At 41.4% G+C, this 26,724-nt stretch overlaps 1 protein-coding gene and 1 pseudogene across 3 annotated transcripts in view; both read left to right on the top strand.

The window, feature by feature from the left end:
- Positions 1 to 26,724, top strand: part of LOC140483870 (metabotropic glutamate receptor 7-like) — a 751,467-nt gene that overhangs the window by 72,444 nt on the left and 652,299 nt on the right. The window lies entirely within an intron of this gene.
- On the top strand, positions 24,677 to 26,353 carry LOC140483517 (serine/threonine-protein kinase NLK-like; annotated as a pseudogene).

The raw sequence follows: 26,724 nt of genomic DNA on the forward strand, positions 1-26,724 counted from the left end.
TATTTCGCAGCCAAAAACCCATTTTCACCTCAAATGCCTCTATTCAACCTGTTTTCACCATTTCCAGGCAAGGCATTCCAGCTACCAACCCTTAGCTGAATGAAAAGTTTTTCCTCATGTAATAATTGCTGTTTTTTCCAATTATCTTTAAATCCGTGACCCTTTGTGCTCATTCTTTTCACCAATGGCTACTGTTTGTTTCTATCTACAAAATCACCGTCATGATTTTGAACACCACCTCTCTGCCTTCTCTTTAAAGAAAACTTCTTACATCTATCTACCCAACTTTAGTTCCTCAGCCTTGGCCATTCTTGTGAATCTTGTCTGCTCTCTCTCTCTCTCTCTCTCTCTCTCTCTCTCTCTCTCTCTGCCTTCTCATCTTTCCTAAATTGCAGCGGCTCGAACTGGACATAATACTCCAACTGAGATTGAATTAGTGTCTTGTAAAGGTTCAATAGTAAATCTTTGCTAATGTGTTCTTTATTTCTATTGATAAACCAAGGATACCGTATGCTTTGAACTGCCTTCTCAACCTGTTTTTATCCACACACGTATCCAGGTCACTTCGTTCCGAGACCCATTTAGAACTTTACAGTTAGTTTTATATTGTCTCTCAATAGTCTCCCTACTGAAATAAACTTCTTCATAGCTTGCTGCATTAAATGTAATTTTCTATTTGCCTGCCAGCCTTTTGAAGTTCTACATTATCCTTTTCACAGTCCACAGTGCATCTCGATCGGATGTTAGTTTTAAATCTGAGATATTTTTGGAAAGCAAAGGTACTAAATGATATGGGCCAAAGGCATGTACATGGCATTAATACGATCATGGCTGAGCTGTGTCCTAAGTAATGGAACAGGCTTGAGGGGTTGAATGGCATAGTGCTGCTCCTATGTTTTTAAGTCTCTGCTATTCTCACATTTTTTGAATTTGTGTGCCCCTGTACACCTCCATCTAGCTCACTATTATATCTTGAAGACATGGAGTCCTAATCACTAAAGAGCTCCACTGTTAGCGCCTCTCTCATGTCTATTTCTCACCCTCTCCCTCTCCCTCTCCCTGCCTGTCTCTGTGTCTGTCAGTGGTAGTTCCTATCTCACTGACTTTCTTGTGAAATCTGTTTTTCTTTGGATCATCTTCTGCATCATGTAATGAAATCCCTTTTCAGGCTTGGAAAGCTTAGAGCACTTTAGTTAATTCTAACTTGCTAAGTTACTTGGTCCGGGGACTTGCCTAGGTTGGCGTCATGCTAGACAATAAATCTGACACGAGTAGAACAAAGAAAAATACAGCACAGAACAGGCCCTTCAGCCTATGATGTTGTGCCGAGATAGTACAACCCTGAATAGTGCCCTGGAAGGCATTTAAACATACCATTGGTTCTGGGCTAATAAATTCCTAGCTTACAGACAATACAACAACATTTATCCCTTTCTTTTCTCTCATTCCCTTTTTTAATCCTAAAAGAAACTTCTGTCTTGCAAACTGGGTTGTAATCCATGCAGTCACTTTAGATGACTTTAGACATCAAAAGTAGGAAGAATTTAAGCAGTTTTAGTCCCAATGGGGACACACAAACACACACACGCTATCTGAGATGTCACCAATCCATATTAATCTAAGTTGCTACTACCAAATGGGGAAGAATATCCACATCAAATATTTCATGACAATGTTAAATCTCTGTCTATAACCTGGTGTTGTGTGATTGAATAACTTTGTCCACCCCATTCTAACACCGGCACGTCCACATCATTAAAAACCAGTCACATTACATCTGAGTGACATGATAGTCCTTTCGTGAAGATACAAGCTAGCCTTGAGAGTATATATTACTTACTGTTGAACGATATAAAGTCCAGCACTGAAGACTTAGAAACTGATTAACACTTCTTAAGAACAGCCCTTTATATCCTGATGGGAGAAACTGATCTTGTGTTTAACCCTTCAGGTACTAATTGGCTTGTTCAAGAAGTCTTATGAAGTTTCTAGTGGGTTTGCACTTGGAAACAATCCTGAGAGCTGACCAGTAGATCTAAGAGAAACTCTTCTTGATTATAATCAGAGATTGGGCAAACAGTGGGTGCCATTGTGATGAGTTTAAGGGATAATCTAAGTAAGGCATTTAAAATCACGAGGAGATTTGGCTAGATCAGTGGGAGATGTTTGTTAATATGCAGGAAAAATACATTTGTTCTCATTGTGTGTAAAGAGCTTTTACTGAAGTTAGTGTCGGTGGCTAAAATGGCTGCCCGATAACTAACTGTACCCATGAATAGTCAGTGTGTTTTGTACATGTTGGTCTGACCTGATTTCTTTGCATTCTGGTAGTAAACTTACATTTAAGAAGTTGCTGCTAAGTCTCAAAACAATTGTACACAAAACAGCACACTTGCTAATCGCTCAAACATCCTGTTCCCTGGTCATGGTTAAAAAGATGAGGAAAAGTGATTTGGCTTCCCTCTTTCAGCCTTCTCTTCGTGATTTGGAACAAATATATTTATTTTTGGCATACAGCTATCATGTTTAAATTAAAACATAATTTAACCAACCAGTAATAAGGAGCCAATTATTAGAACATTTTCTTGACTGTGTTTTGTTTCCTTCAACCTTTGGAAAACAAGTGACAACAAACAAACCCATGAACACAGGTAATAAGCTTAAAAATAAAAGGGTACATGCCTATAGAGACAGCCTTACCCCCACCCACCTTTCTATCTGTGCAGATAGGAAAGTAAAGGCCGTTGCAGTTTGAAGTTCCTAGAGTTGTGAAAGTGATCAGAGTCCTAATTATTTTGTTAATTGCTATGTGGTGTACAAGAAATAATAACTAGTTGCATTACATCTGAGCCATGTGGCACTCCCTTGTCGGGCTGCAGGCCAGACTTAAGGGTATATATTCTTTACTGTTCAGCTTCATAAATCTTTGCATGGAAGACTTAGAAACTGGTGAAATTTGTCGGCCTTAGATTCTCCGTGCACAATTGTTCGAAGTATTTTCCTTCGACAAGCATAGGGTTTCAAGTTCTAAAAAAGACAAAGTGCCTTCTGTTCTTGCTTTATGGACCCAACTTCCTCGTCTCTGCTGCTTAGAATCGGCTATTTATAAAGATCCATTCACTTTGGAGTCTGCCCATTGTCTTTCTAAGATGGATACTTTGCAGACAATGTTTCATCACAACATGTACCTTCCAAAAACCGTGTCGATCAAATGGGAAGTGCAGGTCTGAATTTGAGACCTTTCTTCTATTGTTAATTTTTGATTCTGTCTGCCTGATCCTTGCTCACTGGTTTCATGTATTTAGTTCAGCCTGTTCTGGTGATTACAACAGCCATTTTAGGTTAGTTTTTTATCCTTTGCAAAACAATTTTTAGTCTTGAGCATTAGAATCAAATTATGATATTTGAATGTTGATGATCCATTTTCAGTATGATCAAAACATCATGCCATGTACACTGACCTACAATAGCTAACAGTTCATCTAAGGCTTGATTTCACAGTTCCTAGCCTTGTGTTCAGATCCTTTTGAATCTTTGTCTCTTATAATCTCTGTCACCTCATCTAACTCCTTGTAATTTCTGCGTTCCCCTAATTCTGGCCTCCTGTACAATACTTTTTAAACAGATTAGGGCCAAAAATTAGAATTCCTGTTCAACAGCGTATCCTGAGTTTATCTCTGCCTGTGTATTTTAAAGAATTATTTGGAAAAAGAAAATAGTTGGTTAAACTTTTCATCAACTGGCCAAATAATTCTTGATGTAGTTGTGTTAGATTTTAATCAGGTATACTCCGTGAAGTACAATGGGATGTTTCAAAATATTAAATTGTTAGAGATCCGTCTTCTACAAAAGACCAAGAAAAGTTGTCCTATTGGGCTATTTATGATTATTGCAGTTGCATCAGCAGTTTTGAGGTAGCTTGGCAGAGTTTTCATGTCTTTGCTGGATTTAGGAATTTGACTTTGAAACAATATTTGTTTGGCAAGATTGGTGATGACTGAGAAATTTTTGTTCCTTTTTATTATTGATTACAATTTAGTATGTGGTTTTAGTTTTCCATCAAGATGGTGGCTGAAAGAAATGTCATGTCAGCACAGCAAGAGGATTCTTTACAAGGTTGGAGTCAATGTAACTTGTTGCATCATATTGACGATGCCATACTATGCATTTGTGTGTTTTCTCTCGGATTGTGCGTCCTTACACAAAATAGCTTTTGCTCAGATATTCTTCATTTTGAGTTAAAGTAATAATCTTGAAGTGAGTACTTATGTGAATACTGTGAATGCATTCTCTATGCAAATGTTTGACACAGTTCTGGGAGTAGCTAGATGTGCTGTGATTGAATTGATATAAAACCATTGATTAAAAATGAGGGAGAGGACTCTGCAAGATGGCGGCGATTCTGTAGAACTGCGGTGGACAGCTCTGCATAACAGCCAAGGCAGACTGGTGTTTTTTTGCCATTCCTGGCCAACTTATGTGGTGGAATTATTAGTTTAAAACCTTTACAGAATGCTTATTTATTAATATATTTGGGAGTGGGAAGAATGCCAAAGGGAAAAGGAGCAAGCAAACAGTGGCAGGGCAGTCACTCCCCTGCAGCACCAGGCATACCAGAGACTGCTGCATTAGCAGCAGCCTCTCCTGCCCGACCACCAGGTGGGGGGGTTGAACTAAGGCCTTGGAAACTGCGGTGGAGTCCTCATCCAGTCGGATCCAGGTGCTGGAGCGAGAGGTGCGGGCCTTGCGAGACCATATCGACTACCTTAAAAATTGAGGTCGGGGGGATAAATCTCTGCATTGTCGAGCTCCCTGAAGGTGAGCAGCCAGTCAGCATCTTTGAAAGCAGGCTGCCAAAGTTTTTTTGGGCCTTCATGTCGAGTCCAGCAGGCTTCAGATTGAAACAGCTTATCAGGTTACAGTGCACAGGTCAGGGCAAGTGCAGCACTTCTGCCCGATCCTAGTGCACTTGCATTCATGTAAGGACAAGCAAAAAATCAAAGAAGCTTCCAGATACCTGTGAAAAGATCCACAGGCACTGCTGTACAAGGGGTCAAAAATCATGTTTTACCAGGATTTTTCAGCAGCTGTAATTCGAAAAAGGAAGTCCTTTGATGAAGTTAAAAAGAGGCTGAGGAATCTGGGCATCTACTCCATGAGATACCCCACGGTACTTCGCTTCAGCCACGAGGACTCAGTTTATACATTTGACTCAGTGGATAAGGCTAAAAACTTTGTGGACACTTTAACTGTATTCTTCAGGCCAATCTGTCTATTTTAATGTTTGTTCTCTTTTCTATCTTTCCCCATGTTTTTCCTTCCCTTTTTTTTATTCCTTTCTTTCTCCCTTATAATTTCCTTTTTGGAAAGGGTGGGAAAAGACTTTGGAATAAGTTCCTTTTTGTTTTAATAGCTGGATTTTCTGATGGGAAAATTTGTGGATGTTCTTTGTTGTCTCTTTTCTCTCTCACCAGCCCCCTTTTTTTTGTTCTGCTTCTCTTTTTTAATCACAAGGAGGGATGACATGAAGCTAGGGATGGGTGGAGTGCTCATCCTGACTGTCTTTTTTTTTCTCTGTTGATTTAAGGATCATCTCCTTGTATTTTTTTCTGGCCTAAGGCTTGGGCACAGTCCGGGTTTGAAGGAGCTGTGAAGGAGGCGATGGGTAGGGTGAGTGCCCCCTATGGGCAGGTGGAAGAGTCTTCCATTCAAGGTTTTATAGTTGGTTTTCTTTGTAGTTTTCTGTGGTAGTAATAGTTGTTTATAGGTATGATTGAGTAGTTTTTTTGTATATATAGTTTTTCGATTCTGAGTCCTTATTTACTTCTGCTCACTGCTTTGTAAGCTGGGTTCTCCCTCCGATGGGTTCAAGGGTATCTGAAAGGGGATATGGTTAAGTGTCTTGCTAAATATGCACCTGGAACATTAAGGGAAGTCATTTGCCTGTTGAAAAAAAGTGCTTTCTAGCCTTAAGAGGGAAAGGGTTGATATCACTTTGTTGCAGGAAACCCATCTTGATGATGGGGCACATCTGAAATTACAACAGGGGGTTGTGACCTGGTATTCTTTTCATCCTTATTACTAAAAATAGGGGAGTGGTGGTACTTATCCAGAAAAATCTTCCGTTAACATTATTAAAGCAGGTGAAAGATGAGCGGGGACAGTTTATTATACTTGGGGCTTTGATACACGGGGAGGAATATGGCATTTTAAATGTCTACTGTCCTCCGGCGCATCCCCTCAAATTTTTGATTAGTGCTTTCTCTAAGTTGAGTGCTTTTGGAACACGGTACATTATTATAGGGGGGGTGTTTAATTGTCTTTTGGATCCGACAGTGGGCAGGATCCCTTGTGGGCCCCCAACTATTTCTTTGCAGGCCAAGCAGGTGTTGACTTATGTGAGGAGTTGGGGCTGGTGGATATTTGGAGATGTCTTCACCCTACCGGCAGGAACTTCACCTTTTTTTTTTCAAACCCACATAAATGTCACAAGAGGATTGACCTCTTTTTGGCTCCCTCGGCCCTTCTGGATTCGATTATGGGCTGTAAAATTGGGAATATAGCTATCTCTGATCACGAGGCAGTATATTTGGAACTTAAGGCCCAGAGTGAGGGGCTAGGTTTGTGGCATGTGCGTTTGGACCCTTTTTCTCCTTAAGGATTCCAAATTTGTGGAATACTTTTTGATGGAGTTTCAGGAATTCTTGACTATCCACCCAGGCACAGCTAATAGTCCATCCATGCTATGGGAGACTGCTAAGGCCTTTGTGAGGGGATTAGCTATTTCCTATTCGGCTAGCTGGAAACAACAGGGGGAGGAGCAGCAGCGTCTACTTGAGACATGGTTGAAAGCCGCAGAGGCGGCACGTTTTGCGTGGCCTTCGGTGACTAAGCTACAGCGGATAATGGCCCTTTGGGCTGCCTTGAATTCGATACTAACATAAAACGCAAAGAAAGAACTTGCTTTTGCTAGACAAGGGCTGTTCGAATATGGGGCTAAGCCAGGGAATTATTTAGCGTACTTGACTTGGGGGAAAAAAAACGTGCTCCCCAATCCATTACTGCAATCAGAGACAGCGCTGGGGTCCTTACATACGATGCTAAAAAGATTAATGAGGCTTTTCGGAGCTTTTACTCTGAATTGTATCAGTCTGAAGGTTGTGAAGACAGGAGGGCTAAAATGGAGACCTTTAAAAACCTGGATCTCCCAGGTGTAACCTTGGAACAGGCCTCTCTCTCCTTAATGCCCCCTTGACAGTTCAGGAAATACAGGAGGCAGGTAGGCAACTTCAGAGTGGGGAAGCGCTTGGCCCTGATGGTGATCTGGGGAGTTTATAGGGATTCTGTCAGGGCCGATGTTGGAGATGTACAATCACTCCTATGTGCATGAATGCCTACCACCATCTTTTGAAAGAAGCTAATATTTCTTTCCTTCCTTAAGAGGAAGGTTCCTGAGGATTGTGCCTCATACAGGCCCATCTCTCCATTAAATTCAGATTTTAAGATTCTGTCCAAGATCCTGGCGCTGAGATTGGGAAAGGTGTTGCCCCATGTTATTAAAGAGGACCAGACAGGCTTTAAAAGAAAGTAGGTCCTCTAATAATATTAGAAGGTTGCTGAATATGGTCCAAGTTTGTCAGCAACGATTGATTTAGGGGTTGGTGATTTGCTTAGATGCAGAGAAAGCATTTGACCGGGTGGAATGGCTGTATCTTTTTTATATCTTAGAACAGTTTGGGTTGGGTGGAGTCTTTACTAGGTGAGTGGAGGTTTTATATCACCACCCTCTGACCGCAGTTATCCCCAATGGGGTGAAGTCTGGAAACTTTACAATTGGTCGGGGTAGTTCGCGAGGCTGCCCCCTCTCACCGCTGTTGATTACGTTGGTGATAGAACTCTTGGCAGAGGCCATTCGTCAGAACATCCACGTAACCGCTCCGGAAGTGGGATCGAGGGCACACGACATTACGCTGTATGCGGATGGTGTCCTTCAGTTTTTATCGAACCCGATGACCTCTGTACCCCATTTGATACAATGTATTAATTCATTTGGGGCTAATTCATGATATAAGATTAACTTTGCAAAATCGGAGGCTATGCCTTTGGGGAACCTGAAGGATGTGCCAGAAGTTGAAGGTGGCCCTACGTTCTCTTTTTAAGTGGTCGCAGGCAGGGTTCCGGTACCTCCGCATTTTTATTGCCCCCTAGTTTGATTTGTTGTTTCGGACTAACTTCGCTAACTTGCTCGACAATATTAGGTGAGATCTCCAGAGATGGAAGGCTCTTCCAATTTCATGGTTGGGTTGAGTCTCTCTCATTTAAGATGACGAATGTTCTTCCTTGTTTTGCTTTATCCCATGCTTATGCTCCCTATAATGTTTCCCAGGTCAACGCTGCAGAAGCTTATGGGGTGGTTCGGTTCCTTTGTCTGGCATCGTGGACGGCCCCTCATCCAACTTATTAAATTGCAGTTGTCTCAAGGAGGGGGAGAAGTTGATTTCCCAGACATCATAAAGTATCAATTGAGTTCTCTGCTGTCCTTTTGTCTGCGATTGGGTAGGTAATGATTCAAACTCGATATGGCTGGATATTGAGGCCTCCCAAGCAAAATGCCCTCTTATTAATCTATTGTTCATGGATCAGATGAGGACAGTTATGGACCACTGCCGCAACCTCATTGTCATTAGTGCAGTCAAGGCATGGAGGGTGATGCATCAGAGTGAGGGTTGTTTATCCAAGACTTTGCCACTTACACCTATAGTTGGCATGCCAGGGTTCCGACCAGGGATGATGGACTCAGGGTTCAAACTATGGGCAGCGAGAGGAGTTTCTAGTTTGGGAGCCTTGTTTGAGGGGGAGGTTATGATGTCTTTTGAGCAACTGAGCTGCAAATACGGGTTACCCAGCAGAGATCTTTTCCGTTTTTTTCAGGTTAGGGATTTCATCCTGAAGAAGACCACGCTTCTCACGAAGCTCTATAACAGAGAGGTTGTTGCTACGTTCCACAAGCACCTTTTGCGGTTCGTGCCCTTTATTGCCTGCTGGGTGGCAGGGCCTGGCAGGATATTAACCGGTTATGTGAGGTCTGGGAGCAAGAGCTAGGAGTGGAGATCTCTTCTGAAATATGGGAAAATATTTGAAAGATCTCAATCTGTAATAGGACATGTGCTACGCAGTTAAAGGTTCTGCACAGGGCTCATCTGGCACCAGACCGTCTGGTGAAGTTTAAAAAAGGGGTATATTCAGTGTGCCCCAAGTGTAAAATAAGTGTAGGTACTCTTACCCATTGCTTCTAGACATGCCACAGGCTCCGTGTTTATTGGAGCACTGTGGCGGCAGAGATAGGGAGGGTATTGAGGACTGAAGTCCAAGTAGACCCGATATCTCTCCTCTTAGGTCTACCGAATTTATCATCTTTATATGGGCATGGGAAGAAACTATTTAATATTCTTGCACACTGTGCATGGAAGAATATTCTGATGAATTGGGTGTCTGAGAACCTGCCAGGCTTGCTGGGATAACAGAAATTAATTATTGAGTACATTCCCTTGGATACTTTTACAAACATGGTGCACCACACAACAGACCATTTTTATAAGACATGGCAGCCCTACTTGAGTTATTTGGAAACAGATTTGTCAGTTGTCTTAACTAGGGTGTTTGTTTAACCAGGATGGTTAGATTTGTCAAGTCCTGAGCCCTGGAAGGGGTCTCCTGAGTTAATACGGGTATATATACATTGCTCCCATTCCTTTGTTTAGGAGCTTTGTGCCGAGCATAGCTGTTGTGTATTGTTTTTTTTTGTTTTGTTTTGTTTTTGTTCTGGTGTTGCTTTGCACAGTGTTAGAGTTTGTTTTGTATTAGAGGGTAGGTTAATAGGAGGCAGTAGTTGTATTGTAATTTGTTTTTTTCTTATGTTGATGTTTGTTATTGATTGTATTTTTCAATAATTCTATATGTTTGTAAAGTTAAAAGTTTGCTAATTAATATATTTACCAAAAAAAAAGGGAGAAATACTGTTCAGGGTAAAGAAACACCTAACTTCAGAGTTATGAGCTAAATTGTAGCTAAAGTTATGATCGCAACTGATGTTATGAGTGGGCTCAGACTGAATCCTGGCTTGATGGATCATGTTTACTTTCACTGCAATGAAATGATCTTTCACTGAAACAGCAGCACACAATAGTGCAGATTCAAGTTTATCAGTGAAACAAAACTTTAATTTTATTCTTTCCTTTCACAAAGTAAAGTAGAATAACAATATCGTAAAAAAGTGACATCAAACACGTGCACAAACACAGATAATAAGCTTAACAATCATGGTGGGGGGGCATGTCTATAGAGACAGAAAGGAGGGGGTGCTGTCAGGGGGCCTGTGCAGATAAGATAAAGGCCATTGCAGTTTGAAGTTCCTAGGCTTGTGAAAATGATCTTGATCCCAATCAAATAGCTATTGGTTTGTTCATGAAAAGCTTAACTGTTCACTGATAACGCACATTTACAGATTTCAAAAAGCATGGTACAATACAATCAATTTAATCCTAACAGAACCTGCACCAGTGAAAATTCCCTTCTCTCTCATCCCTATGGTCTAACCTTCCCTGATGCTTCAATTCTGTCTTGAGAATCTGATATCCTCTTCCTTTAAGTCTTCATACAACTCAGCTTGGGGATATTTCAGCTTCAAATATCTGCTTCAGGATTGTAACCTAATGCTTCTGGTCTGGGACTCGCAAACGCTGAGGTGGGCCGTTTCTCAACAGTTCTTACTTTTTCAGAAGCAACTGGTTTGCAACATTTGGCTTCAACCAAGGCTGGAACCAAAAAGCTTTCTTTAATCTTTGGATGGTTCCCCAAAACCAAAAAAAAATGTTCTGGATCCTTCAATCTGAAATCTAACGCCCACCTGTATATTTGCTTGCAAAACCCACCCATCCAAAACAAAGCTCCATTACTCTCCAAGGAAGTTATTCCTCCTCTTTCTGTTTTTTTAAAATTACAGTGGCAATAGAAACACGTACAAGTCAATCATTACAGACCCAGATCAGCATGACATGGCACCATTTCAAAACTCAAATGATCCATTTTTGTAGGAAGAAAACGGGGGAGAAAATAAAGAGCCTAATTCTATAAGGTATGCCATTGCAGATATGCACGAGTCATTGACAGTGGCAGGGCAAGGTGAGAATGTGGTTGGTAAAGCGCACAGCGACCTAGGCGTTATTAATTGGGGTATAGAATGACAAAGTAATATCATTAACTTATATCAAACACACTTTTGGGCTTATCTGTAGAATTATCCCTTTTGCATGCTACAATTGAAGAAGCCTGAACACATGCACCAGAAACAACAGTTTCTATCCTACTGTTGTTAGAATACAGAATACACTCTCAAACTGTTAACATTCGCCTGTACCTGTGTTTTTGTTTTTGCCACTGTTTACCTATTATTTACTTATCTATGCTACTTAACTCTGGTGTGCCTGTATTGTTCGCAAGACAAAACTTTTCACTGTGCTTCGGTTCAGGTGACAATAAATTCAATATGTGTAAGCAATAGAGAGGGTGCAAAAATAATTCACTAGAATGGCTTCTGGTATGAGGAACTTCAGAAATGAAGATTGATAAATAGAAGTTGGAGCTGAAAGTTTGAAGTGAATTTTGAAGGGAGATAAGAGAGGAATTCAGAATAGAGTCTACACAGTAGGTGAGGAGAAGCTCAACTGGAAAGATCTCTCACAGGAGGGCACAGATTGAAGATAATTGGCAAAAGAAGCAATGGAGTGTTGAGGGAGTTGCTTGTGTAGCAAGTGTGAAAACCTGTTGTAATTCTGAAGAGATGTTTCAATAGGTGTCAGCTGATTGGAGAATAGGTCTAAATAGTGAATTTTGGGCATTAAACCCCTGGAGTCATATGTGGAGAAATTGTCATTATTGGTCTGAATATAGCTAGCAGTAGCATGTGGAGTTGACCAGATCGATGTGGCTACATGGAGGTGTGACATTATTAAACAACAACTATTAACAAGGTAGAAATAGCAGAAGAAGACTTGGTGGAAACCATTTGGTTTAACGTTTTGAGGATGAAGTAATACTAATTGTTGACTGATGGGTAGACGTCCTAGAATCCCTACAGTGTGGAAGTAACCCATCAGGTTTACACTGACCCAAAGATCATCCCACCCAGTCCCACCCCTTCCCTGTAATCCTGCATTTCCCATGGTTAATGCACCTAACCTGCACATCTTTGAACTGAGGGGGAAAACCGGAGTACCTGGAAGAAACTCTCGCAGCTACTGGGAGAATATGCAAACTCCATGCAGACAGTGGCCCGAGGCTGGAATCAAGCCCTGGTCTCTGGTGCTGAGAGGCAGAAGTGCTGGCCACTGCTGTCCAGAAGTTCTGTATGAGAATACAGAGAATAATTTGCTAGTCATAAATTGCTTCAGACTTGAAATAAAAAATTTGAAACCAATAATGAAAGTAAAAATATTAAATTGAAGTAGCTTGTATCCAGATCTCTAACTGACTATAATTGTTTAATTCTGACAACAATGTTGGAATGGTAGAGGAAACTAAAAGATAAACTGGGCAAGATTAGAATTGTATAAGACTTGGTTAAGAGTTGCTTAGAGTAAATGTCAGATGAGATGAGAGAAAATTATTAAAGAATGATGCCAGTGAAAACTAAAGCAATTTAGATAATTTTTCACAACATGCTAAATCAGCAGACTGTCTTTTTTAGGGAGAAGCTGAGTACACCTATAATGAGCAACAAGGAAACGGAGTACATATTGGTACAATGCTTCGTGCTAGTTTTCATGAATGGGGATGATAAGTCCTCACCTGCGGAAAAAGAAATTCAGAAATTCCAGTGGTTCCATCCCAATGACTGATCTGACAACTATAGGCAGTATGCATGTACTCTGATTTCTCTCGACAGATGCTGCCAGACCTGCTGAGTTTCCCCAGCACTTTGTGTTTTTGTCAGATCCTCAGCATCCACAGTATTTTGTGTGGGAGAAAAAGAACACTGGCTATATATAAAATAAAGGTGGTAGTATTTGGAATGAACTGCCAAAAAAAGTGGGAGATGCAGGTGATGTTACAACATTTAAAAGACATTTGGACAAGTATGTGAATAGGAAGAGTTAGAGGTTAATGGGCCAAATGCAGGCAAATGGGACTAGTTAAGTTTGGGAACTTGGTTAGCATGGACGATTTGACTAAAAGGTCTGTCGTCTGACTATCTGATATGTATTGAAATGATTATGGCTTCATGCTTAGGATGAGAATTAGGAAGTGATCCTTTCTGTGAGGTAATGATCAGACTAGTTTTATCAGACTGATGGTAATGTCATTGGTATGAAAGCAATCCATGTTGCCAAATAGAAATTGTCATCAACCTGAAATACTGACTATTTCATTTCAAAGTAATATTATGTTTACAAATTCCCACCATTGGAAGCTGTTTGTAATTTCAGATCTAATGTAAATGGCAGTTTACTATTTAGAACTATTCTCCAATCAGCTGACACCTCTTGAAACATCTCTTCAGAATTCCAACAGGTTTTCACACTTGCGACACAAGCAACTCCTGTGAGAGATCTTTCCAGTTGAGCTTCTCCTTACTGAAGCATTGGTGAGTGTTAGCTGGCGATTTGACTGAGTGGAGTAATTGCTTAGATGAATATGGTGTGCATATCTGTGTATAAGCAAGTGTTTGTTAATGACGAAGAGTTGGGACCTTGATGGTTTCTTAGCCCTGCCAAAACCACAAGAGACTGATGCAATAGAACTGTGATCTTCATGTGACTGTGATAGCATAAATTTAAGTAGATGCCACTCTGTCCCACCAAGCTCCTGTTAAAAGTGGTTTGATTTTTTGATACAATTAATTCTTAAGGGAAGCAAAGGTAATCTAGCAGAAGTTAATTTAAAATGATATTTCAGCTATCATGCTACATAATAATACCCACTGTAGCAACAGCAAAAAATGTCGCATCAGTTTGAGTAGGCAACAGACAATATTGGGATTACAAAAGCGACGTAGTAGAAAATAATGATCTCACATTGAGGAAGAGCTCTGGGTTTCTAATGGTTATGTCGTCTTGCTGTAATTTAACCATTGAATAGCAACTGTCCAATAACACACTCGACATGCAAAAGATGACTTGCAACGTACAGTTTGTAGTACAAGTCGTCAGAAATTGGGGCTTTCAATTTTTGTATGCAGTTCCCAATTATAAAATTGGGAACTGGATTATTTGAGGCAGTGTTTTTATTTTGCTATGTAGAATGTGCAAAGTTATTCATTATGTACTTGAATTCCTAATTCTAATTGACAGTGCAGTATTGCAATTGTTTGTCTTCTCACATAACCAACTTTTTCCTAGCTACCATCCGTTATGAGGATGGGGCAATGGACCTGAAACACTGATTTCTTTCCACAGATGCTCCCAGATATGCTGAGCTTTTCCAGCAATTTGTTTTTTTGTTACCTGGATGAAATTCCTTTTACTAGGGTCTAATTTAATTGGATCTTTTGAGGGTGTAGTTTGCCTAACAGTAATCAATGCCACAAGTGCCCTTTTCAGGGAACCGTTAATAAACTGGTGTTCCTATTAGATTAAATGCTAAATTAAGCTAAAGTGCAAACAATCCAAAATTAATTTCACCAACAATATTATGTTACCAATGTTTCTAAGACAATAATTCTGCAGTGATCAGGAGCCATGGGAAGTCTTCTGCATTGTTGGATATTGTATGCTTCCGCGTCCAAGGAAGTGGGCACAGAGAAAACCACAGAAAAGAAGTAGGAGCCAGAGACCCCATCTCTCAACTCTCTATCTTTGACCTGAAAAATTGCCATATTGTCAAGCTTCAGGAGCAGATAATTTTACTTAGGATCCTTGCAGCATACAGAATGAAAGCATTTTCACACAACGAGTAGCCAAGTGAAAGGCTGATGTACGCCCTCGTTGCTGTCACACTGAAATCACCTGTTGAGAAGCCAGCTTGCGAGACGAGCAACACTATTTATATATTCAGTTCCTCCTAATTGTGTGTGGGCTGATTTTCAATCAGATGATCTGATGAGAAGATAGACGCAATCTTGTAAGTAAATGACTGATCTCCAGACGATTACATGAGAAATAGGCAAAAGCGAGAAATGTTTGTCATTCAGGACAATATTTAAGTTCATGTTTTGATATTTGTCACCGCTTGTTTTATGTTAAAACTATCATCAGCTTTTGAGGATGGTTGATCATAGAATGGTCTTTCTATCCAAACGCAACCTGCTTTATCGAGCATTATAATATTATCTACTTAAAGCTATACATGTTGAACCTGGATGTTACTGGTACAAACAAATCCTTTATGGTTTGCAAAACAGTCAATGGACCCCTGCGGTGAATGGCAATGCCAGTGCTATGTTCAAGATTTTTTTTTCCTTTTCATTTGTTCAACCATCTTGATCTTCTCACATCTCAGGGCAGAAAGCCAATGCTCAAAACATTGCCAGATTTTCTCAGGAAGCTGCTTGGAAATGCATGATAGCTGCCCAGATAGGCACTTTCTCTCATTTTTGTTCTCTCTTCACCAATGGCGGTTTGAGTTCAGTCATCGCAACTTCAGAGTATCTCTGCATGCATTCCATGGGGTAATACCTAGTCATAGTCATAGTCATAGTCATAGAGATGTACAGCATGGAAACAGACCCTTCGGTCCAACCTGTCCATGCCGACCAGATATCCCAACCCAATCTGCTGTCACACTGAAACCACCTGCCACCTGCCAGCACCTGGCCCATATCCCTCCAAACCCTTCCTATTCATATACCTACGCAGATGGCTTCTAAATGTTGCAATTGTACCAGCCTCCACCACATCCTCTGGCAGCTCATTCCATACACTTACCACTTTCCTTCTATCATAGGGTCAGGAATGGGGTTGTCCCCTGACAATTGTACAATGTTCAGCACCGTTCATGACTTTGAGATACTGAAATAGTTGGTGTCCACATGCAGCAAGACCTACACAAAATCAAGGTACAAACAGGAAAATAGATTCTCTCATGCTGGAGAAAATTGTTCCCAGACACTTGTGTAACGTGAATGTTAACTCTCGTCCCTTGACGTTCAGTCGCATTACCGTGACTAAATCCCCCTGCCATTAACATCCTGTGGTTACCATTGACTAGGAACTGAACTGGACCAGTCGTGTACATTTGACAAGAGCAAGTCAGAGGCTAGGAATTCTGTGGCCAGTAACTCCTCATCTGACTCCGCAAAGTCTGTCCACCGTATCTAAGGCATAATACTCTGAATGCCATCCAAAACAAAACAGCCCAAGTGTTTGGCATTTTGTCCTTGACCTTTGCCACCAATGGACAGTGAGAGCAGTGTGTGCCATGTCCAAGATCCACTGCAGTAACTGGCCTTTGTCACTTTGAGCAACAAGACCAGCAGATGCATTGGAGACACCACCATCTACACGATGCTCCCCCTGGTCATACACACCACCCTGAATTGGAACCAGATCACTGTTCGTTCACTGTTGGGACAAAATTCTGGAACACTCTCCCTAATGTTTTGAGGATGTTTCTACATACTAACAGCGGTTCAAGAAGGTAGCTCACATACCTGTTGTATTGCTGCCTTCTGGTCCAGTCTGCATTCTGCCAATTTTTGAGTGCTTACTGGCCAACTCCCTAGATGTTAAAACATCTGAGTGTTCATCTTGCTAAGTTTTCGCCCTTCCAAAGTTGCCGTTCCTGCTGTTGCTTTCAATGTTTTGTGCTTTGCTAAGAAACTGACGATAAAATGAATCTGTTGGCAAATTCAAAAAGGTGGTTGTAGCCTTTCAATAAGCTTCCATTCTCCGATTCTTGCGGTGGAGTATATGAAGTATTAATATGCAAAATCTGCATTTGGTAATTAAATTTTCAACAGTTCAGTCATAATTGTAAACATTTTGCTTCCAAAGAAATGTGATTGGCACACTGTTCCCCACTGGAATAGATGCTGTGAAATCGCTGACTGATCATGTGCTGAGGTTGTGATTGTTCTGCCCATACAAATTGGTATCCAAAACATCATTTCTAAAAACAAAGCACTGTAATTGAAGGTGAATTTAATAATGTTAAAAAAAATAGTTTATATGTTGGCTCAAATTTCACAATCTTTTCTGCAGTCTTGGAGTTTTTTTGTTACAGGTTGCCTGACTTTTAAGATAAAGTACAAGGCAATAATTTACAAAGATTTTGTTTCATATTAACAGAAGGAGAACATACTGCCACACTCTTATTGCCTCAATGAGTTTCTCCAGGAGAAAGCTACATGGTACGGGCCAGGAAATTGGAATCCAGTTTTGCCATGATTTAACTGTACAGAGACAGCAATTGTTTCAATATGCTGTGGAATGGAGGGGCATGTCAGAGATGTACATTATTGAGCTGGAGCAGGGTTGGACTCAGCTGTGATGCCATCCAGCGCTGAGCAGTGTGGTAATGATTGCTGTCAAAGTTGAGCAGTAGTAATTATAACTTTGATAGAGAACTGAAGGAAGGGCCTTAATTTGCTACAGTACCTTTAATGACCATGGGACATCTCCAAGTGCTTTCCAACTATTGAATTGTTGTCCTGTATGAAACCAGTGTGTCTTTTCAGACATATGAACAGCAATGAGATATCTGAGATAATTTTTTTTTCAGTGATGTTGTCAGTCACCGGGATAATACACTGGAAATCCAGCACCATTATTCCCAGAGTCTCTCAAATGTGAAAAATTAATCAAAGTTGCGAGTAGCTAGCTACTATCTCACTTCTTTTACTTCTCCATACAGAAGGGAGACGGGGAGGTGGGTGCTCTCTCTGCACAGGCTGGGTGATTCTCGTGTATTGTCCACACGTACACAGGTGTAGCTACCCGTTCAGGAGCTAGTCATGTGATTAGTTACTATCCTGCATCCTCTTACATCACATCAAATGGTGTGATTAGAAAGCCAATTGTCTCTGGGCAAAATTGCCCTGAAGACTGGCTGCCAGTGCCATTTTGTCTGGAATTTCCCCTTTGCAGATCCGGTAATGCAGCATTGTAGATACAACACTCTGTGCTTCAATAACTTGTTTTAAATACTGCAAAGTTTTTCTTTGCCTCTTCCTTGGTTTAAGTAATCACTTATCCCATTTTAGTCCATTCCAAGGGAAGTTAACTGTGGACAGTTACATGGTTAAGAACATTTTAGAAGCAAGAGTAAACAATTCAGCCTTTCAAGTCAGCTTCAACTTTCAATGTGATCGTGCCCAATCTTTGATCAGAGTAAAATGCTGTGGTTGCTGGAAATCTCAATGAAATCAAAGTGCTGGACAAACTCAGCAAGTCTGGCAGCATCTATGGTGAGAGAGGGAAAAACCGTTTTTGCTTTGATTTCTGAATGATTCTGTTGAAGCAGCAACAATCTGTCAATCTCAATCTTGAATGTAATGAATGAAGGAGCATCCAAAACACACTTGACAATCCAGAGACGCTCAACTCTTTTTGTAAATGGTAGTTTGTATCTGTCCTAAATGGTTGAGCTCTTATCAAATGAGAGTTGTCCTAGGTTCTGACTTCCCCAGTCAGGGCAAACTACCTCTACAAACCATTACCCTTCGTGAGGATATTCAGGATTGTGAGCCATTGCCGATGAACGAGTGGCTATATACTTCCAGAACCTTTTATGGTTTGATGAAATTACTTCTCTTCCTTTTGAACTTCAGTGTGCATAGATCCAATTTACTCAGCATCCCATTACAGGACAACTCTGTCATCCTCTAGTGAACTTTTGTGTACTGCTTCCAATTAAAATTTCTAAACAATAGACCGGTGAGCTTGACCTCTGGTGGGCAATTTGTTGGAGGGAATCCTGAGGGACAGGGTGTACATGTATTTGGAAAGGCAAAGACTGATTTGGGATAGTCAACATGGCTTTGTGCATGGGAAATCATGTCTCACAAACTTGATTGCGTTTTTTGAAGAAGTAACAAAGAAGATTGAGGGCAGAGCAGTAGATGTGATCTATATGATCTTCAGTAAGGCATTCGACAAGGTTCCCCATGGGAGACTGATTAGCAAGGTTAGATCTCATGGAATACAGGGAGAACTAGCCATTTGGATGCAGAACTTGCTCAAACGTAGAAGAATGAGGGAGATGGTGGAGGGTTGTTTTTCAGACTGGAGGCCTGTGACCGGTGGAGTGCCACAAGGACCAGTGCTGGGTCCTCTACTTTTTGTCATTTACATAAATGATTTGGATGCGAGCATAAGAGGTACAGTTAGTACGTTTGCAGATGACACCAACATTGGAGGTGTAGTGGACAGCGAAGAGGGTTACCTCAGATTACAGCAGGATCTGGACCAGATGGGCCAATGGGCTGACAAGTAGTAGATGGAGTTTAATTCAGATAAATGCGAGGTGCTGCATTTTGGGAAAGCAAATCTTAGCAGGACTTAGACACTTAATGGTAAGGTCCTAGGGAGTGTTCTTGAACAAAGAGACCTTGGAGTGCAAGTTCATAGCTCCTTGAAAGTGGAGTTGCAGGTAGATAGGATAGTGAAGGCGATGTTTGGTATGCTTTCCTTTATTGGTCAGAGCATTGAGTACAGGAGTTGGGAAGTCATGTTGTGCCTGTACAGGACATTGGTTAGGCCACTGTTGGAATATTGCATGCAGTTCTGGTCTCCTTCCTATCGGAAAGATGTGAATCTTGAAAGGGTTCAGAAAAGATTTACAAGGATGTTGCCACGGTTGGAGGATTTGACCTATAGGGAGAGGCTGAACAGGCTGGGGCTGTTTTCCCTGGAGTGTTGGAGGCTGAGGGGTGACCTTATAAAGGGTTACAAAATTATGAGGGGCATGATAGGATAAATAGACAAGGTCTTTTCCCTGGAGTCAGGCAGTCCAGAACTAGAGGGCATAGGTTTAGGGTGAGAGGGGAAAAATATAAAAGAGACCTAAGGGGCAACCTTTTCACGTGTATGGAATGAACTGCCAGAGGATGTGGTGGAGGCTGGTACAATTGCAACATTTAAGAGGCATTTGGATGGGTATATGAATAGGAAGGGTTTGGAGGGATATGGGCCGGGTGCTGGCAGGTGGGACTAGATTGGGTTGGGATATCTGGTCGGCATGGACAGGTTGGACCGAAGGGTCTGTTTCCAAGCTGTACATCTCTGATTCTATATAACATTCTTTCGATATGGAGAATAAAATTATGGACGTATACAAAGTGTGATCTCACTAAAGCTTTCCATAATTAGTGATTTTTGGTTTTGCTTATTTTTGAACTTCAAGCCCCTTAAATAAAAACTGGCATGCAATTTGTCATCTTAAGTCTGCAGGAGTTACTCAGGGTAGTGTCCTTGATCCAACCACCTTCAGCTGCAACGTCAATGATCTTGTCTCCATCAAAAGGTCAGAAGTGAGATATTTGCCAATGTTCAGCACCACTCGTGACTCCTTCGATACTGAAGTAGTCCTATGTTCAAATGCAGTAATATCTGGGTGACATCCAGGTTTGCGCTGACAAGTGGCAAGTAACATTGACGCCAGACAATTTCTATTTCGCACAAGAGAGAATCTAACCACCATTCTTTGACATTGCGATATACTATCACTGAATCCCACACCTTCAGACATCATTGACCAGAAACTCAGCTGGACTCTCCATATAAATGCAGTGGCTACAGGAGCAGGTAAGAGGGTAGGAATACAGCTCCTGTATTCCCAAATTCAGCTCTTGCCTCCCCAAAATATGTCCATTGTCTACAAGGCGCAAGTTAGGAGTATAATGAAATACTCCTCACTTGCCTGGAGAATCCATGCACCATATCCACAAGCATCCACTCCCTCCAACAGCAATGGTCAAAAACTGCAGTGTGTACTACCTAACAAGATGCATTGCAGAAACTCAAAGATCCTTAGACAGCACCTTTCAATCCCATAACCACTTCCATCTAGCAGGACCACGGCAGCAGATACTTGGGCACACCACCACCTGCAAGTTTACCTCAACTGCTGACCATCCTGATCTGGAAGTATATTGCGATTCCTTCACTGGTGATGGCTCACAATTCTGAATATCCTCGCTATCTACAGCCGGAGGACTGCAGTGGTTCAATAAAGCAGCTCACAACCACCTTCACAAGGGCAATTAGGGGCAGGCAATAAAAACAGGCCAGTCAGCAATGCCCGCTTTTCACAATTTTATAAAAGAAAACAATTAATGATTGCACAATAAATTTTGGTCAATACAGCAGGAGAACGCTCTTGTTCTTGCACAAAATAATGCAATGGGTTCATTTTACAGTTAACTGAGACTAAATGAGGCCACAATTTAATGCCTGTCACCAATTCTCTTTCCGACTCTGAAGGCATTTGATAAGGTACCATATCAAAGGTTATTGTGAAAAGTAAAATCTCATGATGTTATGAGTAGCAGACTAGATTGGATAGAAGATTGGTTAACTAACAGGAAAATAAGTCATAAATTAGTAATTTTCTGGTTGGCAAGATGTAACGGCTGGCTTGTCACAGGAATTAGTACTGGGGCCTCAACCTTTTATAATTGATCTAAATGACTTAGATGAAGGAGCTGAAGGCATGGTTACTAAAAATGCTGGCATGACAAAGATTGGTAAGTATGCTTGTTGTGAATAGCATCTGGGTAAGTTGTGCAAGAGCACTAACGTAGGCAAATGGACTATTATGTGGCAAAATGAGATTTATCAAAATTAGGCAGAATAAAAATGAAATATATTATCTGTGTGAGTCTGCAATGTTTTGACATGCAGAAGGATTAAATGTTCTGGCGTATGAATTGAAAGTGTTAGTGTAATGTTACGTATATGAGCTGACAAGTGTGTTGCTGGAAAAGCGTCGCAGGTCAGGCAGCATCAAAGGAGCAGGAGAATCGACGTTTCGGGCATAAGCCCTTCTTCAGGAATGAGGAGAGGTGTTGGGAATGCGATAGGTGGACCACCTATCTCATACCCAACGCCCCTCCCCCAAGTCCCCCTTCCCTACCTTTTATCTTGGCCTGCTTGGCACACCTTCCTCATTCCTGATGAAGGGCTTATGCCCGAAACGTCGATTCTCCTGCTTCCTGGATGCTGCCTGACCTGCTTCGCTTTTCCAGCAACACATTTTCCAGCTCTGATCCCCAGCATCTGCAGTCCTCATGTTCTCCTTTACTGTTACATGTATTCCAAGGGGAATAGAATACTAGACTTGGGAGGTTATGCTTATGTTCTACATTGCACTGCTGAGGCCACATCTAGAATGCTGTACACTGTATTGACTTTTCCTTTTAAGGAAGGATATAAATGCATTGTAGCAATTCTCGAAAGTTTAAACAAATGCAAGAGACTGCTGGAGAAATTCAGCAGGTCTGGCAGCACCTGTGGGGAGAAAAGATCGGAAAGCTTTCTGGTCTAATACTTAGAATGGGTCGACTATCTTATGAAAAATATTTGAACAGGCTCCGCTTGTATCCATGGAGGTTTAGAGTGATGAGGTGATTTAATTTACATGCATGTAAAATCCTGAGATTCCTTGCCAGGGTAAGTGTAGACTGGATTCTCCAACAAGAGGAAACATCCTGAACAAAGGAACACTAAATAGGCTAATGTAGATAGTTTGTTGTTAAGCAAAGATGTAAGAATTTATTATGGGTAGATAAGAATATAGAATAATTAGATCCGCTGCGATCTTGACATGTGAGCAAGTTTGTGGCTGAGTGACCTGTATTCTATTCTTTCATCATTCATGGGGTGTGGGCTTCACTGGCGGGCCCAGGATTTACTGCTCATCTTCGCTTCCCTGAGGAAGTGACGGTGAGCTGCATTCTTGAATTGCTGTTGTCAGTTTGGTGTAGATAGATGCACAGTGCCTTGTAAAGAGGGATTTTGACTCCGTGTCACTGAAATAACTGGGAAATGTTTGCAAGTCAGGGCGGTGAGTGGCTTGGAGGGCAAATTCGAGGTGGTGGTATTCCCATTTTTCTGCTGCCCTTGTCTTTCTAGATGGTGGTGGTTGTTTACTGTAGACCAGGGTGGGTAATTAATTCTTACAAGGGGCCACATGAGAAACCTGAGTTGTGTTGGAGAGCCGAACCAACAATAAGTTGAACATAATTCTGCTCAGTATTAATTTTCTCCTATTGTTAAAAAGTACTAAATTATATAGTTTTGCACAGAAACTTATAATCAAAAGAATAAAGATTCTGTTACAAAAAAGATATGAAATTGTGGAGTAGGTCAAATATGGAAGAAATAAACAGTAAAACAATTTCAGTATTTCACTTTATTTAACATTGTTAATCTCACAAACCAATAATGAAAAGTTGTTTCATTATTGTTCAGTATTACAAACAACAAACAGCTCTATACAAAAAGCAATAAGTGCTTTTGATGTTTTTCAGTTCATTTTACTTGTTTAGTGGGAAAAATCCAGTCTGTTTTGGGCTTGAACATGTGCACTGATATCTGGTTGAATGTCTATGGAGGATATGTGAAGGACAGCTGAGAGGTGATCATCAGTGATAGAGGATCTGTATTTGGATTTGTTGAACTTCATCCCTGAGAATGTTTGTTTGTGTGTATATATAGGTAGATCCAAAGAGGACTAGAATCTTCTGCGCATGCCTCCTTGTGTGGAAAGTTCTCCTCTTTGAGGGAAGAGTAAAAATCAAGCAGTGGGAATGACCTAAAGTACTCTGCCAGAAGTGTGTCAGACTGCAGGTCAATGAGTTCAAGCTGAACCTCACTAGGTGCATTCTCCACATTGCATGTAAATGGGAGGAAAAATCATGTGCATTTCATTCTCAACCATTTTAAAGTCTTGAAATCGCCTTGAAAATTCACCATGCAGTGCTTCTAGCATAGATGAGTACTTGTGGAGGCGATCATCTGAAGGTGTGGCTTCCTTCAGTGTTGGCAACTGGGTGAGAATGTTGTCCTCCACTTGGCTTGAGAGAAGCTGCAACTTTCTCATAAAAGCCTTCACCAAGTTGTACATTTCATGCACAAAAAGGCCCTTACACTGCAGTTTCACATTTAGTTCATTCATAAGTGCAGTCACATCATCAGCAAAGCCAAGGTCTGTAATCCAGTCTGCATCTGAAAGCTGTAGAATGCCATTCCCTTTCTTCACACAGAAATCTTGAATCTCTTCTCTCAGGTCCCATACACTTTTCAGCATTTTTCCCGGGCTGAGCCACCTGACAGCTGCATGGTAGCCTATGTCATGATGTTCAGTCTCATTTTTGTCCAAAAGTGCAATTTGCAAGTGTAAACTATTTGAGTTACTACATCAACCACATGGTTAATTTTTAACACTGACTTACACAATACTTCCTGATGTATAATACAATGCAAAAATACCAATTTCTGTTCAGGGTCAATTTTGGTCACTTTATCCTGCATTCTCTTGAAGAGTCCAACATTTTTTTCCTGTTCGATTTGGACAACCATCCATTGTCACACCCACCAGCGTGTCCCATTTTAGTTCCAACGTGTCCAAACATACATTTACCTCTGTGAACAAATCATTACCAGTTGTTGTCCCTTTCATTGACTGCATGGCTACCAGCTCCTCCATGATTTTAAAGTCTGTAGTTATCCCATGTACGAAGATGAGTAGCTGGGCTGTGTCACGTACATCGCAGCTCTCATCCAAAGCCAAGGAAAAAAAAGTCAAAGTTGACTGATCTGTGCTACAGCTGAAGCTCCAGATTTCTCACTATGTCCCCAATCCTTCTCGTTACAGTGCGTCGGGAGAAGGGCATATTCTTAAATGCCTCCTTTTTCTCCGGGCAAATTAGTTCTGCAGAGTCCAACAAGCACTCCTTTAATAAATTCTCCATCAGAAAATGGTTTACTGTTTCTGGTGATTTTGTGGGATATGACATAACTTGTCTTGGCGTGAACTGACATTTTGAGGGCTAGCCAGCAAGCATCACTTTTAACTGTTCACGCACACACGCATGCACATGCGTCCATACATAAATTTTAAAAATTAAATCCTTTTTAAAACAAAAGCAACACAGTTGTTTTGCATACATGGCGTAAATACTTTTTCATTTATGTTCTAATCTAAGATTGACCTCATGCAGGCCGGACAGGAGCGACCAAAGGGTTGGATATGGCCCGCGGGCTGTAAAATGCCCACGTCTGCTGTAGACCATACGCATTGGTGCTGAAGGGAGTGGATGTGGTGGCAATCAAGCAGGCTACTTTGTACAGGATGGTGTCAGGTTATTGTTTGAACTGCACTCACTTGGACAAGTGGGGAGGTGCTCAGGAAGTGGGGAGACAGGAAATGAGTTATTCACTGAAGAATACCTAGCTTCTGACTTGCTTTTGTAGCCTCATGTTTTAGATTAGATTAGGTACCCTAACAGGTTCTTCAGCCCAACAAGTCTACATGGACCCTCTGAAGAGCAACTCACTCAGACCGATTTCTTTTCTTCCCCCCCCCCCCATATTTATCCCTGACTAATGGATCAAACATTATGGCAATTTTGCATGGCCAATTCACCTGGCCTGCACGTCTTTGGATTGTGGGAGGTAACTGGAGGAAACCCATGCAGATGTGGGGCGAATGTGTAAACTTCACACATAGACGCCCAAGGCAGGAATCGAACCTGGGTCCCTCGCGCTGTGAGGCAGCAGCGCTAACCACTGAGCCGCGGCAGTGGTGATGCTGAACCCAGGTCTCCAAGCAGATTCACGCTGCCATAGCCGTTGCCAAGGTACCTCAGCTGGACATCAAGCCCAACAGATACGGAGCCTTCGGAGTAGTCTAAGCAGTAACGGATCTGAGGGATGGAAAGAGAGTTGCACTTATGCCCAATTGTCTTCCAGAATCTAGTTTCCTGCAAGGGGGTCTTCGGTGAGCTGAAGATGCTCTGCTTTTCCAAATGTGATAATGTGCTTTCTGCGCTTGATATACTCCAACCACCACACACTGACTACTTTGAAGAAATCTGTATTGTCACAGAGCGAATGCAAAGTAACCTTCACAAAATCGTGCCTCGACAACAACTGAGTTCAGATCATGTCAAAGTTTTTCTGTACCAAATTTTGAGAGGGTTGAAGTATCTGCATTCAGCTGGCATTTTACACAGGTATCAAACCAGGGAACCTTCTTGTGAACAGCAAATGTGTCCTTAAGATTTGTGACTTTGGTCTTGCAAGCGTAGAAGAAGTTGAGTCCTGTCATGTGACCCAGGAAGTTGTCACTCAGTATTACCAAGGACCAGAAATCCTGATGGGTAGCTGCCATTGATATCTGGCCTGTAGGCTGTTGAATCTTATTCCAGGCTTAAAGTCCGATTCAACAGTTGGACTTCTTCACAGATCTATTGGGAACTCCATCACTAGAAGCCATGTGGACAGCATGTGAAGGTGCCAAGGCTCACATACTCAGGGGTCCTCGTAAACAGCTATCAGTTCCTGTCCTTTACACACCATCCAGCCAGGCTACCTATGAAGTTGTTCACCACCCCTGCAGAATGTTATTCTTTTTGAAGGATCAAAACCTGCCTGCAAAGGATGCCCTGGCTCATCCATGCTTGGATGAAGGACACCTCTGATACCACACGTGTATGTGCAAATGCTGTTATACCACACGTACAGGATGTGTTTTTACCAATGATTTTGAATCCATCACTAATCCAAA

Source organism: Chiloscyllium punctatum, chromosome 12 (genome assembly GCF_047496795.1).
Source record: "Chiloscyllium punctatum isolate Juve2018m chromosome 12, sChiPun1.3, whole genome shotgun sequence".
Taxonomy (NCBI): domain Eukaryota; kingdom Metazoa; phylum Chordata; class Chondrichthyes; order Orectolobiformes; family Hemiscylliidae; genus Chiloscyllium; species Chiloscyllium punctatum.